This window comes from Saimiri boliviensis, chromosome 13 (genome assembly GCF_048565385.1).
Source record: "Saimiri boliviensis isolate mSaiBol1 chromosome 13, mSaiBol1.pri, whole genome shotgun sequence".
NCBI classification, from domain to species: Eukaryota; Metazoa; Chordata; class Mammalia; order Primates; family Cebidae; genus Saimiri; species Saimiri boliviensis.
In genome coordinates, this window is record NC_133461.1 from 56,490,756 (window position 1) to 56,500,533 (window position 9,778).

The 9,778-nt window shown below is 41.1% G+C and overlaps 1 pseudogene; it reads left to right on the forward strand.

Moving 5' to 3' along the window:
• Positions 1-9,395: 9,395 nt before the first annotated feature.
• Positions 9,396-9,526, forward strand: LOC141580999 (U4 spliceosomal RNA; annotated as a pseudogene).
• Positions 9,527-9,778: the final 252 nt, after the last annotated feature.

A 9,778-nucleotide genomic window follows, 5' to 3' on the forward strand; every position in this document is an offset into this window, starting at 1 on the left:
TTATTTTTTTTCCTTTTCTGTATCATAAATCACATATTTAAATAGATTCCCTTACATTTTTCTCCCTTTAACATGAAAATATCCTACAGAAAGGGGAAGGGATAGTGAGTAAACACAAGTTATAAATGCCACCAGCCTCGTCTCCCACTCCCCTTTTTGCACTGCATTCATTATTTTTGATGCAATAGGAAATACAAATTAGTCTTTGTCTCTTGTTCAATTTATCCTCCTCTTCAGACCCTGCTGCCTAATGACCTCTAACAAGCCTTTACATAGACCTGTGTAAAAAAAAGTATTCATGGGCAAATAATAATATGCTTTATATTTCTAGCATTTGTGATGATGGAGTATAGTGTACAACAAAGTTTGGCTCTCAAACAACAGCCAAAGCTAGAAGTTCAGGAAGCAAGATAATAAATATATGTCATAAAACACTCAGCAAATATTTACTGAACATTTTTTACGTTCAGTGAATCTAGCTGATCACTGGGGAAGTTATAAAATTATTTAAAATGCAGGTCTTACCTTGGACAAACTTAGCAGTCAAAAGAAAGAGACACAGTCACGTATCCAAATCACAGCACAAACTATAAAAGAGATTTGAAAATTACTTTGGTGATATAGGGGTGTCTACAGAGTATTTGTTTCATCATTGTTGACAGCTCTACTGTGATATAATTTATATGTGATAAAATACAACCACTGGACATATACATTTGAATTATTTTTAGTAAATTTATACAATTACGACCATCACTATGATCCAGACCTTGGCATCCTTTACTCAGGTATTCATTACCTCTGGGTAGATGTTGGCAGGAGTGCACATGCATGACTCTGAAAGTGAGGACCTACTTAAATTTTGCACCTAGGCACCTTAGTCCTGGTGCTGGCTAGCAGTCATAGCCACTAGTGGTGGCAATTTCAGTGACAACTGGATGCCAGTAGGACAAAAAACTGGTGATTTCCAGCCACCTGCAGTGGCTCATGCCTATAATTCCAACACTTTAGGAGGCCAAGGCAGGAGATTGCTTGTGTCCAAGAGCTCGAGACCAGCCTGGGCAACATAGCACAATCTCCATCTCTACAAAAACTACAAAAATTCACCAGGCATGGTGGTGTGCACCTCTACTCCCAGCTACAAGGGAGGCTGAGGTGAGAGGACTGCTTCAACCTGGGAGGTGGAGGCTGCCTGAGCAGTGACTGTGCCACTGCATTCCAGCCTGGGCAGCAGAATGAGATCTTGTCTTAAAAAAAAAAAAAAGTGAGTTCCATAGGGAGCCATGAGGTGTAATCTTTGAAAAACTCATAAAACAATGGTCACTCTATGAGCACCATGTAGAACGAATGTTAGGGTGGCCTCAGAAACAATATGCTTTGATGACTCAGCTCTTCTGTGGCACATGGTGGGCTATAAATGTAACAATTAATCAGTCAATCATATAAAACATTTTATTGCATAAGAAGACTTGGGTTTCACATAAATACGTGAATTCTCTTTCTACACATCAAATTATAATTGATGTATTATACTTCTTCTGGAAAGCTAGAGAAGTTACAGCCATGTAGTTGTGTTATTTTCTACTAAATATTTGCTTTATAATGAAGGGAAACAAGCATATTTCTTAAGGAACAGGTGTGTATGCTAGTGGTTCAAGAGAGTAGCAAACAGCAGTGGCCTGCTGTCGTAGAAACAGCCCGGTATCCTAGCAACAAGCATATTCCTGCCCTGTGGAGTTCTGTCAACACAGGTAAAGGGTTTATCCACAGAACTTGAGTTACAGCCTTTCTGCTCCAAATTAAAGCTATGCCCATAAAGCTACATCCATATATGTAAATCTGGAAGTGGAAGATAAGGCAAATCATTCTGCCAAGGAGCCAGTGGCTTGGGGGCTACAGGACAGAAATGTGTGAGTTAAATTTACTCATCTACTCTTCATCTAGATAGGCTAGAAATAGGTCTCTTTCTGTATTTGCTGGCTCTCTTAATGGAAGGATCAAAAATTCAGTGGCAGTGGCTAATACCATGACCTATGGCTCTGCTCCCCCTGCCCTTCTTTGGGTTAAAAAGTGCAGTCTTTTCCCAAAACTTCATTTGACCTCTGCTGTACCTGTGTTTTAAGCCACAAAGACTATGGGGAAGAGGGCAGGACATATCTGGGTAGTGAAGAAGGTTGTAGCTCCCCTTTTTCCATATATTTTAATTGTAATCCCTAAATTCTATGAGAAGATTGAAAATATCCAAAATATCTCATGCCCTCATAGGAAATCTCAAATTATTGGAACCGAGTTTGGAACAGCAAGCATCCTGCATGATAGCATGGCACAGAGAGGCAATTTTCTGAGTTCAGGACAGGAATTCGATAGGATTTATACCCTGACTTAAAAAAAAAAAATCTTCTGCTCTCTATGTCTTCCTTTCTCCATTTTTCCACATTTATTTACTGTGTCCTAGGAATTATTCAAAGCATAGTGAATCACAATTATTTCTCCATAATTCTAGAGATGTACAAAAATATTAGGTATCCACAAACAAATGTTGAATTTCAATTCAGGGCTGACAAATTCAATATTAGATCAGATATGTTCTCAGGGAGCTAGATGAATTGGGAATTTTACTGTTGCCAGTTGGAGGATGTGTTAGGCCATTCTTGCACTGCTATCAAGAAATACTTGAGATTGGATAAATTACAAAGAAAATAGGTTTCATTGGCTTACAGTTCTGCAGACTGTACAAGCATGGTGCCAGCATCTGCTTGACTTCTGGGGAGGCCTCATGTAGCTTTTACTCATGGCACAAGGCAAGCAGAAGGCACCTTACATGGCAAAAGCAGGAGCAAGAGAGAGAGTTGGGGGGAGGTACCACACACTTTTAAATGACCAGATCTCAAGAGAGCTCACTCACTATCATGAGGAGGGCACCAAGATGATAGAGCTAATCCATTAATGAGAAATCCACCACCATGATCCAATTACCTCCCATCCCACCAGGCCCCACCTCCAATATTGGGGTTTACAATTCAACATGAGTTTTAGAGGGAACAAATATTAAAAGTATATCAGGGGGCTAAGACTTTTCAATGGATTCTCAATAAAATTTATTTATATCCATCTTGGTTTTTGTTGTTGTTGTTTTTGTTTATTTTGTTTTGTTTTTGAGACAGGGTCTTAGTCATCCTAGTCTGGAGAAGAGTGGTGCGATCTCAGCTCACTGCAACCTTTGCCCCCGGGTACTTCCACTCCCTAGGTTCAAATGATTCATGCTGCAGTCACCCAAGTAGCAGGCATTATAGAGATGCGCCACCAAGCCCAGCTTATTTTTGTGGGGTTTCTGGTTCGTTTGTTTGTTTTGAGACAGAGTCTCACTCTGTTGCCCAGGTTAGAGGGCAGTGGTGTGATCTCAGCTCGCTGCAACCTCTGCCTCCTGGGTTCAAGCAACTCTCTTGTCTCAGCCTCTGGAGGAGCTGGGACTATGGGCACATGCCACCATGCCCAGCTAATTTTCTGAATTTTTAGTAGAGACCAGGTTTCACCATGTTGGCCAGGCTGATCTCAAACTCCTGACCTCAGGTGATCCACCTGCCTTGGACTGCCAAAGTGCTGGGATTATAGATGTGTGCCACCGCACCTGGCCGTTTTTTTCTTTTCTTTTCTTTTCTTTTTTTTTGAGATGGAGTCTCGATCTGTCACCAGACTGGATCTCAGCTCACTGCAACCTCTGCCTCCGTGGTTCAAGTGATTTTCCTGCCTCAGCCTCCCAAGCAGCTGGGACTACAGGCACACACTACCAGACCCAGCTAACTTTTGTATTTTTAGTAGGACAGGGGTTTCACCATGTTGGCCAGGATGGTCTTGATCTCTTGACCTCGTGATCTGCCTGCCTTGGCCTCCCAAAGTGCTGAGATTATAGGTGTGAGCCACTGCGCCTGGCCTTTTGTGTTATTTTGTAGAGACAGGGTTTCGTCATGGTCTCAAACTCCTGGCCTCAAGTGATCTGCCCGCTTTGGCCTCCCAAAGTGTTGGGTTATAGGCCTGAGCCACCCCACCTAGCTGAGAATCCATCTTCTAAATAAGAAATAGGGTATACTGAGAATGAATATTTTTCTCCTGCTTTGTATGTATGTTTACACACACATGTGCATGTGCGTGCACACACACACACAATGTTAATGATGGAATTAAGAGAACTTAAATACAGGACTTAAATCAAACTTCTATTCTCTTAGAATGGTTTAACTCTTTTATCAGTTGATGTAATAATTTAGTAGTCACATAAACACATACAGAAAAGTTTTAAAGTTTCATAAGTAAACCACAAAAGACCAAAAATAAAATCACTGGCCCTGAGCAGTGGCTCAGGCCTGTAATCCCAGCACTTTGGGAGGAGCAGGCAGGCGTATTGACTGAGCGCAGGAGTTCACAACCAGCCTGGGTAACACGGTGAAATCCTGTCTCTACTAAAATACAAAAAATTAGCTGGGCGTGGCGGTGAGCACCTGCAGTCCCAGCTACTCAGGAGGCCGAGGCAGGAGAATTGCTTGAACCTGGGGTGTGTGGTGGTTCACGCCTATAATCCCAGCACTTTGGGAGGCTGAGGCAGGTGGATCACTTGAGCTCAGGAGTTCGAGACCAGCCTGAGCAACATGGTGAGACACCGCCCCCCATGCCCGGCTCCCAGATCTCTACAAAAAAAAAAAAAAAAAAAAAAAAAAAAAAAGCTGGGCTTGGTGGTGCCTGCCTGTGGTTCCAGCAGCTAACCAAGGCGCTGAGGTGGGAGGATTGATTGAGCCTGGGGGGCAGAGGTTGCAGAGAGCCAAGATGGTATCACTGCACTCCAGCCTGAGTGACAGAGTGAGAACTTGTCTTAAAAAAATAAAATAGGGCAGGACACGGTGGCTCACACCCATAATCCCAGCACTTTGGGAGGCCGAGGCCAGCAGATCATAAGGTCTGGAGTTCAAGACCTGCCTGGCCAAGATGGTGAAACCCCATCTCTACTAAAAAATACAAAAATTGGCCAGGTGTGGTGGTGGGCACCTGTAATCCCAGCTACTCAGGAGGCTGAGGCAGAGAATTGCTTGAACCCGGGAGGCAGAGGTTGCAGCGAGCAGAGATGGCTCCACTGCACTCCGGCCTGAGCAACAGAGTTAGACTCCGTCTCTAAATAAATAAATAAAATAAAACAACAACAGCAACAAAAAATCAGTTTAATAATAAATTAGTTTCAGCAAAGCATAATAAGGAGACCCCAGGAAATAAATCACAGGTAAAGCCAATCAATATAAGAACAGGCAGTCTTGAAAAAGATAGCAAAAGAGCCGGGCGCGGTGGCTCAAGCCTGTAATCCCAGCACTTTGGGAGGCCGAGGCGGGTGGATCACGAGGTCAAGAGATCGAGACCATCCTGGTCAACATGGTGAAACCCCGTCTCTATAAAAATACAAAAAATTAGCTGGGCATGGTGGCGTGTGCCTGTAATCCCAGCTACTCAGGAGGCTGAGGCGGGAGAATTGCCTGAACCCAGGAGGCGGAGGTTGCGGTGAGCCGAGATCGCGCCATTGCACTCCAGCCTGGGCAACAAGAGCGAAACTCCGTCTCAAAAAAAAAAAAAAAAAAAATAGCAAAAGAAAGATTTTGTTAAAAATGAATATGAAGAAAGTTATAAATATGTATATTGTTAATAGCTCAAACACCCAAATACATTTTAAGTAATACCCTTAATTAAATGTAAACAACAAACTTAGGAGTTACGTTAACTTCTTTCTTAGTAACATGTTTAAAGCAGATTACAAATCTCCTAGTAACAATGTAGCCACAGTCATTGAAAAAAAATTGCTTCTCTTCAGTTGATTCTGAAAGACATATTTCCAGAAATGAAATTTGCTACCAATGAGTTCTTATTTTGTAGGCAAATTATGTGAATTTTGACTTGCAGTATGCTTGTTTAAAGAGCATTTAATCTTCCAAGGGACAGTTCTCCACAAAGTTAAACAAAAGTTTTAACAAAAGTTTGAAAGTCCTGCTAAAGATTTCCTAAGAGCTCTCATCTCACTTGCTTCCATTTTACTTCTGCTTCTCTGTGGTCACTATTACTGTGCAGGAAGCAATTTTGCAAGCATTTATATGGCTGTGAGCCATGCATGAGTCAATTAGATTGCCTATTTTTTAAATCTCTCTAACAGTTTATAGAACAGACTAACCCCTTCTCTTGCACTGCATCTGACTTAGATTCTGCCCTTTTGAGGAAGAATACATTAGACCAAAAAAAAAAAAGGCATCTCACTGAGATGAGGACAGAAAGTATCAAAATCCCTCTTCCCCCTTTAAAAATGTTATACAAGTCTGGGTGTGGTGGCTCATGCCTGCAATCCTAGCACTTTGGGAGTTCGAGGATCACTTTAGCCCAGGAGGTCGAGACCAGCCTAGGCAATATAGTGAAACCCTGTCTCTAAACAGCAACAACAACAACAACAAAAAACAAACTTCTCCTGAGAGTATTTGAAATGCACATACAATGCTTAGATAACAGCAATTCTTTAGTAACAGGGCACAGCAGATCATTGTCAGTCCCTTATTCTTCCAGATTTGTTTACTTTAGGATAACTTAGCTACATCACAAATAACTTTCCATAAGAAATCCCCTTTCCATGAATGCAGGTCTGTATAGATAGAGAAAGTGCTGTGATATAAACAGCCTGTTCAGTATCACTCTAAGCCAGCATTTAACTAAGCTAAATATAATGAACTAATAAAAATGGGTAATACAAAAACAGGAGGTAGAATAAAAATATTTTTGATATCTTTTGGGGGTAGCAGTTTTGCCTTCCTTCCTTTTTTTCTTCCTTCCTTCTGCCTTTCATTTCCATGTGTTGATGTCGCTAATATTAGCATTAGACTGCATTCCCTGAGCACAGAGCAGATGCCTAAGTCACTCGTGATGAGAAGTGGACTAATTGTGTGCTGCAAATGTTTCATCTGGAATGTTTGCCTCATTTGTTTTCATCATAAGAACTTACTTGGCCTACCTTAATAATTGGATGCTATTTTATTCTACATATGCCATCTATATTGGGCCTTCAGCAATTGGTGTTGACTATTAGTTACATAAGAGCAGGGACTGGACCTCATTTTACAAATCATTGCAGCCTGAGAATTTAGCAGAACATGGCATAGAGTAGGCACTCAATAAATATTAAGGGATAAAATGACTTTGGTTTAGTTTTTCTGATCATTTACACATGCAAATGAATAAAGAAAACTGCACTGAAATAGCCATGCTAAACTTAATTGCCCTTCCTCAAACACACCATGTTCTCTGTATCTACCTGTATTTCCACCCATTGTTTACTCAAGTAAAATTTCTTTTAGCCAGCCTTTTACCTATATCTTCCTACTTTAGATTCCTACTCAGCCCTCAATTTTTATATGGAACAATATTTATATGGAACAATAACAGATCTGTGATGCTTTGGCAGACTCCTTTATTTTGTTATGTTTCTTTCTACACAGGATCTCATACAGACTGCTCTTTTATGACATTATGATGGCTTACTGGCCTAAAAAGATGCTCTCTCCCTAGTCTATTCATGGTTAATCTTATTTGATGACTTAACGGGGATATGAGATGCTCAGATAGCTGATTAAACATTATTTCCGGGTGTGTATGAGGGTATATCTGGAGAGAATAGCATTGGAATAAGTGAGCTGAACGAAGTAGATGAAAAATTGTGGAGGAAGATTGAATTCACTCTCTGCCTGACTGCTTAGGCTAGGACATTGATCTTCCCCGGCCATCAGTGCAACTGATTCTCAGGCCTTTGAATCTGGTCTGGAATCTACCATCATCTTACTGGCACTTAGGATCTTTGAATTACACCATTGGCTCTCCTGGGTTTCCAGCTGGCAGATGGTAGATCATGGGACTTCTCAGTGCCCATAATCACATAAGCCAATTCTGTATAATACATTTCTTCATAAATGCACTCACAAAGATACATTCTATTGGCACTGTTTCTTGAAGAACCCTGACTAGTACAGTAGGAAACATATCTTTTCATCATTGTGTAGCCCCAGTCTTAGCATGGGTCTGATTTGTTGAGATCTATACAATGTCAACAGAATAGAAATCCATTTTCTTTCACATTCCAACAGGGAAGTCAGGCAGCTTAATAAATCAATTGGGATAAAATGTGACACATATTATAGTAGAAATATAATACAATAAATTCCATGGGAGCACAAAGAAGGAAATGGTTATTTCTTCCCAGAGATTAGGATTAGGCTATATAGAGGAGGTAACATTTGACCTGGCCTTGGGACCTTAAGAAAAGTTCACCAAGTGGATATTCTAGAAGGGAGAACAGTATAAGCAAAGAAAAGAAGATTTAAAAGTACTTAATTACAGTATGGCACTGGAATTCTAATTCCAGCCAAGATGGAGTAATAATAGGAAACAGATTTATCCTCCCACCTGAAATGACTGAAAGAAAAGCAGACAAAATATATGAAACAATGGTTTGAAGATATTAGACACAGGTAACAAAGGACAGTGATGGATGCAAGATGCAAAACAACTAAAATGAGCCCTATGATTGCCTCAGTTTACCTAGAGAGTTTTCTGGCCATGGCTTGGGATGAGGGAACTTAGATAAAGCCCACTGGTCTTCCTGAGTGGAGAAGACTCCCTGATCTGAGAGTCTCAGGAGGCCAGGATTGCTAGAGTCTACAAGGAAAAGTACTGGTGCTACAAAGAGAAAGAACTCCAGGGCACGATGGCTCACACCCGAATCCCAGCACTTTGGGAGGCTGAGGTGGGTGGATCACTTGAGGTCAGGAGTTCGAGACCAACCTGGGCAATATGTCGAAACTTCACCTCTACTGAAAATACAAAAATCAGCCAGGTGTGGTGGCAAGCACTTGCAATCCCAGCTACTCAGGAGGCTGAAGCATAATTGCTCGAACCCAAGAGGTGGAGGTTGCAGTGAGCCAAAATTGTGCCACTGTATTCCAGCCTGGGCAACAAAACGAGGCTCTGTCTCAAAACAAAAAACAAACAAAAAATATAGAAAGAAAAGAAGAGAAAAAGAAAAACTCAGGGAAGAGATAATGATTATCTCTATTTAAAAAATAAAATAAAAAAGTCAGGAGTTCAAGACCAGCCTGGCCAACACAGTGAAATCCTGTCTCTACTAAGTAAAGCACAAAAATTAGCCAGGTGTGGTGGTGGGTGCCTGTAATCCCAGCTACTTGGGAGTCTGAGGCAGGAGAATCGCTTGAACCCGGGAGGTGGTGGTTGCAGTGAGCCAAAAATCACACCACTGCACTCCAGCCTGGGCAACAGAGGAAGACCCCATTTCAAAAAAAAAAAAAAAAAAAAAAAGAAAGAAAGAAAGAAAAAGCTTTGCTCAATGGCAGTATCATAGCCAATGAGGTTTATCCCAGGTGCAATTGAAAACTTTTCCCAATAACTCACCATGATGACTTGAAATACAATCAGCACTGGCAATTTTTGACAGTATCTACGGAGACTGAATAAAAAATAAAAATAATAAATAAATAAATAAAAGAGAGATAGAGAAAGAACCCAGAGACCTGAAGAGATTTCCCCTGGAGTCTTTAGCTGAGCACAGAACAACACATGGTGTACAAAAACTACCTGAGGCTGGGGAAAAGAGAAACAAAAAAATTAGAGGGAATAATTCTTACAACTAAATACATTGGTGGAAATAGTTCTTGTTCCAATAGCCAGAGTGGAAAACCCCATAACTCACAGAGCATTG